Consider the following 8,280-nt stretch of genomic DNA (forward strand, 5'->3'; position numbering starts at 1 on the left):
ATTTTTAATCTCAAAACAAAGTTCATATTATTCCGTCATTTGTCTTTTGATGAACGAAAACATGTTCTATCATAGTAGCTCAAAATTGATCAGAAATTACTACTCTGCTTTGCTCTTTGCAGGTTTTTTTTTTTGGTTCTTCCTCCTTCTACCCCTATTTTTACAGTACTGTACCCTGCATCTCATAAACTTGTGCTTGGTCTCTGTGATAGTGTAATTATTGTTATTTGTTGATTTGTTGACCTCGTTGACCAGGGACTTCAACAATGGCCCGCTGTCCAATCATGTTTCGGCCTCTCCTTCTCCTCCTCCTCCCCCTCCTCCTCCTCCTCTTTCTTGCCCTCCTCCTCCTCCTCCTCCTCCTCTTTCTTGCCGCCCTCCTCCTCCTCCTCCTCCTCCTCTTTCTTGCCCTCCTCCTCGTCGCCCACCTCGCATACGCACTCGTCCTCTCACATTGTTTCTTCTATCCATTTTCAGACTTTCTCCTTCCCACCTTCAACAACCTGTTTGCTCTCTGAACTGGCTTATATTGGTTGTGTCACATCATTTGAAACAGGTTAAATCAATTTTGAGTGGTTGTGTTCAATCAATGACACATGTTCTCTATTTGTATTTGATTGTTGCCACTTGTGTTTACCAGTATGAATGACATGTGCATTAGAGTGCAGAATGTGTTTTGAGAATGAGAATGTGTTTAGCGTTTTGCTGAAGAGTCTAAGTGAGATCTGCAAATTGTGTTTTACCATGTGAAATGGTTTAAGGTATTGACAACAGACTGCACAATTAGCTAAATAAGTTCAGGCAACTGAGAACTTTGTTCAGCCAATGGGTTTTAGTGTTTTAGCAATTGAGAAAAACTGTAATACGTTTCTTTGCTCTGTTTCAAGGGACAAGGCGAAGGGGTAGGGGTGTAAAATTGGAATTGGGCCAAAATGTGCAGTGCTGGGGGTACTTCATGGAGAGGTTTGAGAACCACTGGCCTTGTGCGAGTACACCATAACTGGATTAGCATATTAATACTTATATTTGAAGAGTTCAGATTCAACACACTCTAAAGGCCATTAGAATTTTTTTCTAAAATGAGCATTTTTGCCAAGCTTCTGTGTTTATGTTATTGAATAGGTTATTTTCATTGTCATTAAAGTGAAATAACTGAACATAGGAACTTCATAAAAGCTCTCTTTTTAGAAGAACCTTGAATCTCTAGATTTTAGAGGGTTTTGCATCTGAACTCTTCATTTGTTGGAAACAGATATGTCTTAGTTGAACACTTGTTAAGAGGCTCACCTAAAACATACTGTGAAATGGTGTCCTATTCTCATTAATAACGTAGTTATCCCAGATTGTTTTTATGTTTGTATGTTGTACAGTAGAAGACCAGAACAATGTGGGCCAGAGCTGTTTGGAGGGAAGGTGATGCTGAAATGGAGGATGTGTTTTGTGTTATGACCTGATCAAGGAGCAAAAAAAAAAACCCCATCAAAACCTTCAAACAACCTGAAGATGTATGGATGCGTGTCCTCTTTTAGAAGTAAAATGTCAGTCGGGTATGTAATCTTGTTTGTGACAATGCCTGGTGAATGTGCAATGGCAGAGGCTAAAAGCACCATGAGCATCACACGTGATTAAATAATTTTTAATAAAAGTATATATATATAGTTGCAATTGTAGCCAATGATAATCTCTCTCTGGGGCGTGCCTTATTTTACGTGGCCTATAAAGATAGCCTTAGGTATGCTAGTACGGTGTGTCTCATCGTCACTGGTGACGTCATCCATTTCCGGTGTGTCGCGGGAGTGTTTGTTTGGTAAGGAGCTGCAGTCGCGGCTGTATTACTGTGCGTTTGAATTGAATTGGGTTTTATGTACTTATTGGGCTCGTATATCTTCCTAGTGTTGACTGGGGAAGCCTGTGGTATAACGCATGTGATACCCGATCGATTTTACGTACTGGAGTTTAAATGCCCTGTGCATTGTAAGCAGTTTAAACTGGTAGGTTGTTGTTTATTGTTTGCTGCACTAAGGGTCTGGATTGATCACATTAAATTTGTATTTATCTTTTTAGTTTACAGACTGAGGGCGAAACATTGCAGTGGGTTTCTCGTCGGGGCTTTTGTGACTGTTATACCACTGATTGTTTTTCAGTGGTGTTGCATATGGTCACGTTATCGACTCTCGTCTCACGGTTCTTTGCTGGCTCGACGGCCGGTGTTACGGTTTAACTGGTTACCGTGTTATCTGGTGACCAACTTCCTGTTTAGGTCTCCGCTGCAGATGTGCTGGAACGACAGCAGCAGATTCGCCGATTGTGAAAGCACGAACTGACGTGATATTAAGTGCCTAATAAACGCAGACTTGCTCATTGCATGATTTTGATATTCTTGCAGAGCTAACAAGTTATAGGTATGATCGACCGTAGCGGCTGAAGTAAGTAGGATAAACAAAAAAATAAAATAAAGTAAATCTGTGAGGGCACGGGTTTCGAACACGCGCTAAAAGACGACGCGCCGCGAGACGACACTCACGAACCACCGAGCCACCGATCTTTACATAAGCGGCTCCAGATCTCTGTATTCAACACAGGACTCTCGGCGTCACATCGTGACACTGGCTGAATCAAGGAATTGTGACCGTGTTAACTTGTGACCTCTGTTTGCAAACCAAAATCCAATTTTACTGTTGCTATAAATTAACAATTCCAGCCAAAGCGCTTCTAATGCTGCTAAATGATTTGATACGATCTGAAAAATTACTCCTCGTCAAAAATTACGAACCCCATTAATGTAAACATGCATAACAGCCCAACGTTTAAGTAGCTTAGTTCCATTGGTTCATTGGCAAAACACATTCTTACAGTGGCAGGCTGCCCACATACACTTCTTGGCTATGAACTGCAAAACTAGATGTACAGAATGCATCATTTCACTTTGAGGAAGAATATTTAATTATAATAGGTTGCACTACTTTGCTGTAAAGTGTAATTTACTTTGTTTAAATAACTTTGCAACATATTTTTCTGCTTGAATGGTTGTGATTGTATGCATCTGAATTGAAATCAACTAGACACAAAGCACAATTGACTACATAAAATTTTCATTACAGACTTACATGCAAAGACCATCAAAGTTTTGATTGAACCCAAATGGCCATTTCCGTTACAACCATTAAAGCTCGTGAAAATGTTCTGTGTTGTTTTTATTCAGGTTTTTCACCAGCATTTAGACAATATAATAGATAATATTTCACATAATCTTTATTAAACAAAATAGATGATAAACAAGTTAACACAGGCACATTGTCTAGTGCAACATGCATTCTTCACAGATTAATATCACATGTGACCTATGGTTTCACTGGAACTGTGTTGGTCAGCCTCCTATTGAGGAAGATTTGATTTGTCCTGCTTGTGTTTAAGTGTGTGTGTGGTAAAGCAGTGAAAAGTCCTCTAGAAGTGTTATATGAATTTGTTTTTTACCTTTGTTTTTATAGTGCTTTAAACAATACTGATTGTGTCAAAGCAGCTTTACAGAGTCAACAGGAAAATGGAGAACAACAGTCATTTTTCAGCTAAAGTCAGTTCATTGGATTTAGTGATGGCATCGTCAAACCAATGAGCTTAGTGATTATGAACCAGTGAAATGAACCACTTCTGTGTACACCGTCTTTTGTAGCATGATTGATTTGAGCATTAACATTTCTTTGATTCATTTTGTTTTCTTTGTATTTTTGACAAATGTCTAGTACACCAAGATAAATTCCTTGTACCTATAAATCCATTGTATCTTACAATAAAAGGGATTGTGAAAATAACTTGTGGAGCATTGATTGAAAGATTTTGGAAATTTGTCATTTACATATTTTGACATTGTGGCTGAGAGGTTGCATGGGAACAATGTCCCAACAGATATGGATCCATTTCGAAATCCTGATTTTTACTAGTGTTTTTGACACTCTTTAAAAGTTGTGGCTATTTAGTAACACTTTAAATGTTGTCTTGGATAGATGACAGGTGATATATATCTTTTTTTATGTTGTAAAACAAGAAGTGTATGTGGGCAGCCTGCCACTGTAAGAATGTGTTTTGCCAATGAACCAATGGAACTAAGCTACTTAAACGTTGGGCTGTTATGCATGTTTACATTAATGGGGTTCGTAATTTTTGACGATGAGTAATTTTTCAGATCGTATCAAATCATTTAGCAGCATTAGAAGCGCTTTGGCTGGAATTGTTAATTTATAGCAACAGTAAAATTGGATTTTGGCTTGCAAACAGAGGTCACAAGTTAACACGGTCACAGTTCCTTGATTCAGCCAGTGTCACGATGTGACGCCGAGAGTCCTGTGTTGAATCCAGAGATCTGGAGCCGCTTATGTAAAGATCGGTGGCTCGGTGGTTCGTGAGTGTCGTCTCGCGGCGCGTCGTCTTTTAGCGCGTGTTCGAAACCCGTGCCGTCACAGATTTACTTTATTTTATTTTTTTGTTTATCCTACTTACTTCAGCCGCTACGGTCGATCATACCTATAACTTGTTATCTCTGCAAGAATATCAAAATCATGCAATGAGCAAGTCTGCGTTTATTAGGCACTTAATATCACGTCAGTTTGTGCTTTCACAATCGGCGAATCTGCTGCTGTCGTTCCAGCACATCTGCAGCGGAGACCTAAACAGGAAGTTGGTCACCAGATAACACGGTAACCAGTTAAACCGTAACACCGGAACGGACGCATAATCTACCGCGAACTGTATTCACGTGCTGCTGTGGTATTGTTTATTTCTGTTTAAAGCTGGATGCTTGCAACATCAGCTGTCTGGCTTGCCGCAGATTCGATACGATGGTCTACGTTACTCTCGCTTTGATGCATCAAATGGTTTAACCATCCAGAAGTCATTATCTTGATCTGGTTTCTTTTTGAGTGGTGTAAACGCTATATAATTTGATCTACTTTTGCTTATTTTTGCTTTCTTGTTCTGTTTATGTGAGCCCCTTTCCTTTATAACATTTAGTATTCTTTTGTCATAGATTTGTTTTTCTTTTCTGAATTTATAATTTTGTTGTCAGCAAGTTTCTGTGAACTGGTTGTTAATTGAATGTTTTTTGTGGTTTAATTAGAATTGTGAATTTGTATTTTTTTTCTTGCATTTACAGTTTCACTGTAGTGGTTTATTATTTGATGGTAACCATAGGTGTGTGTAATTGTTCTTTATTCATTGAGTACTCAAGTTTTATAAGAATGTATGCGAGTGTGTATATTTGATTATGTTTAATGTGTAATTCTGCTTCCTCTCCAGTTGTTGGTGTGATCAGGATTCGTGTCTGTGTGGACGAGTCTCTCTCTCTGTTTGGTGGTGGCCTTTTCCGATTGCAGTTTTCCACATTTGTGGTCTGAAGTGTGAGTGCACGAGTGTTTGCTGTGTCATTTTCAGAGAATGAGCAAGTAGTCCCCAGCCCAGGAGTGGAGGCCGAATTGTGTGTTAAGTGTGTATTTTGATTCGTATATTTGAATACATTTATTAATAGTGTCCAAATAAAAATTAATTTTGTATTTCATCTGTCTCTGGTCTTATCTCAGCCGCAACCGAACCTGTGTGCTTTAAAGTTAATCTTATCAGGCGATTCCCCGGTAAATTTGCCTCTGGGGTGGTGTAGTCGGGTATCTTAGCGGGCCAGAGTTTAGGTCTGCATTCTGGGGGTGAGGCAACCCTCTCTCCCTGGTGTGAACTTTCAAATTTATTCCCATTATAAAACGAACGCTCCGCCACACAATCAAAAATATAGTTGCAAGCAGCAATTATATTGGCCCAGCACCAAACGCAGCATCAGACCAATTACAATTTTAATGAGCAATTAAAAACCTTTTGCATTTAATCAGGAAGGCTGAAAAGTCTAATTTAATTTCTCGTTCACTGGATCTGTGACCCTAAAACAGTGATAAGCACCGAACTGTTACCCCTCAATATATAATTTTCATGAAAAGTTACATTCTGTAAATTGCACACCAGTGATCAGAATCAGGGGCGGACTTTACCATTAGGCAAAGGTCGGCAATTGCCTTGGGCCCCGAGCTACCTAGGGGCCCCCAAAATGCCCCATTAACTTGCTTAAAGATTTTTATTTTTTTTACTTCATGCAAAATATATATTTCTAAAACTCCATTTGCGAAAAATGGCATCAAATCATTAGTGTCGCAGACAGGAGGCCCCCCCCCACCTCACTACATTGGACTATTCCATTATTTCACTTACTGAGCATCTGCGAATGTGACAAGGCTGTAATGTGCCAAAAAACTGACGAAGAAGAAGTGATTGACAGTGATAGACATTGTGTACAGAGAGAGAGTGTTGACAGTAAAAATGAAGCGAAGCTACCCAAGCGGTGCTGAAGAAAGCAAAAAGTTTTTAGCAAAATTGATGAGTAATGAGTACTAGCAGTCACTAGCCGCATTTCCACTGTCGGCCCAGTGCGAGCCAGGGCTTAAAAGAGGCCGTTTGTTTGCATGCTTTGTTATATATTCAAATTCAAAATCATCAATGTTTTAACTATAGAATTGATTTAATTTATCAGGACTCAAAATTAATCACACATAAATACACTTATTTCTATTTTATTTATTTATTTTTAACGCTTATGAAAATAGCCTGCTTATTCAGTCGAGTCTGTTTATTAGCCACAGTATAGCCGTCACATTTAGAATGAATGATAATATCTCTGTTTTTATAAAAGCTCCCGAACAAAAAACATTATTAGGCTATATTCTTTTATGATAGGCAACGTGAGAAAAACTCTCGAGACGAGGCTTGTGACAGATAATATAAGTTACTTAATAAATACACGATTGTGATAGAGAATAAGGAGCTGACGTCTGATTTCTTCAAGCGGTCATATTTTACCATGTTTACTATGGTAATATGTTTAGCGTGCATATCTTTTTCATCGCTTATAAATATTTCTGCCTTGTATGGTGATTATCCACATTGGATCAAGTTATTTCAAACACTCACTGCTGACTGAGAGAGTTTTGAGCTCAACTTATTTTAAAAAAAAAGTGTTTAATGCTGGTGTTAAAGCTGTTATCTTTCTGAAATGATCCTCGGCGCAGACTCGCTATTTTTATAAAAGCTCCCGAACAAAAATCATTATTATATTTTGATTATATGCAACGTGGAGCTAAACTCTTGAAACGAGACGACAGATAAAATGTTACTTAATAAATACACAATTGTGATAGAGAATAAGAAGCTGACGTCTGATTTCTCCAAGCGGTCATATTTAACATGCTTACTGTGTAACGTTAATGTTTAGCGTGCATAGTCTTTTATATCGCTTATAAATATTTCTGCCTTGTTTAGTGATTATAATCCACATCGGATCAAGCAAACACTTGCTGCGAACTAAGAGTGAGTTTTGAGCTCAACTTATTTTAAAACGTCGTTAATGCTGCTGTTAAAGCTGTTATCTTTCTGAAATTATCCGCGCTGACGCTCTCTAGACACGGAGAAACTCCGCCTTTGTTCATAACTCCTCCTCTAGCCCCAGCTGGCCCGCTTTGGCCCAAGGTTTTCGTCGCGCCAAAAAACCCTGGCCGTTGGCCCAGAGGAAGCCCCGGCGAGGCACGATCAAGCCCCGGAAGTGACAGTGGCCCTGGCACGCACTAGCACGCCGGTCTTAGCTCGGTAGTGGAAACACGGCTATTCTGACCAATGTGTTACACTTGAACTTGAAGATGACCAAGCACTCTGGCCAAAACATCTCACTGACAAAGAACGCTGCTTAATAGTGCAGAGAGGCCCAGTTCAGAGCAAGGATAGAATTTATCCTTTTTATTTTTCTTCTTTTTTTCTTACAGATACAACTCCAGATGTCTATACATCATTGCTGTGTGAAGACTGCTGAAGAGAAGTAACAAGTAGGGCTTTTTTTTTTTAAATAAGGATTGACAAAAGGAGGGAAACAAGAGATGTAGAGGGCCCCATGTCTGTGTTTGCCTTGGGCCCCAAAATGTCTAAATCCGCCCCTGATCAGAATACATCTGCTTTTCTCAGGTTTTTTTTTTTTTATACCTATGCATAACGATGGCTTACAAATAACAAAAAGGATTGCGAACACTCTCACAGGAGAGGCAAGCTCAAATTTTACAAACCTCTGGCGAGGGGAGCATCACCTGAAGCACCATATACAAGAAGATTTCTGTAACTGCCACCTCCACTTCCCGCTAGAAGCGACAGCTCAACTAAGCGGCCAGGGGACCCCTCAAGGTGACCTGGCAGGACATCCATGGAATT

This window comes from Carassius gibelio, chromosome B3, assembly GCF_023724105.1.
Source record: "Carassius gibelio isolate Cgi1373 ecotype wild population from Czech Republic chromosome B3, carGib1.2-hapl.c, whole genome shotgun sequence".
NCBI classification, from domain to species: Eukaryota; Metazoa; Chordata; class Actinopteri; order Cypriniformes; family Cyprinidae; genus Carassius; species Carassius gibelio.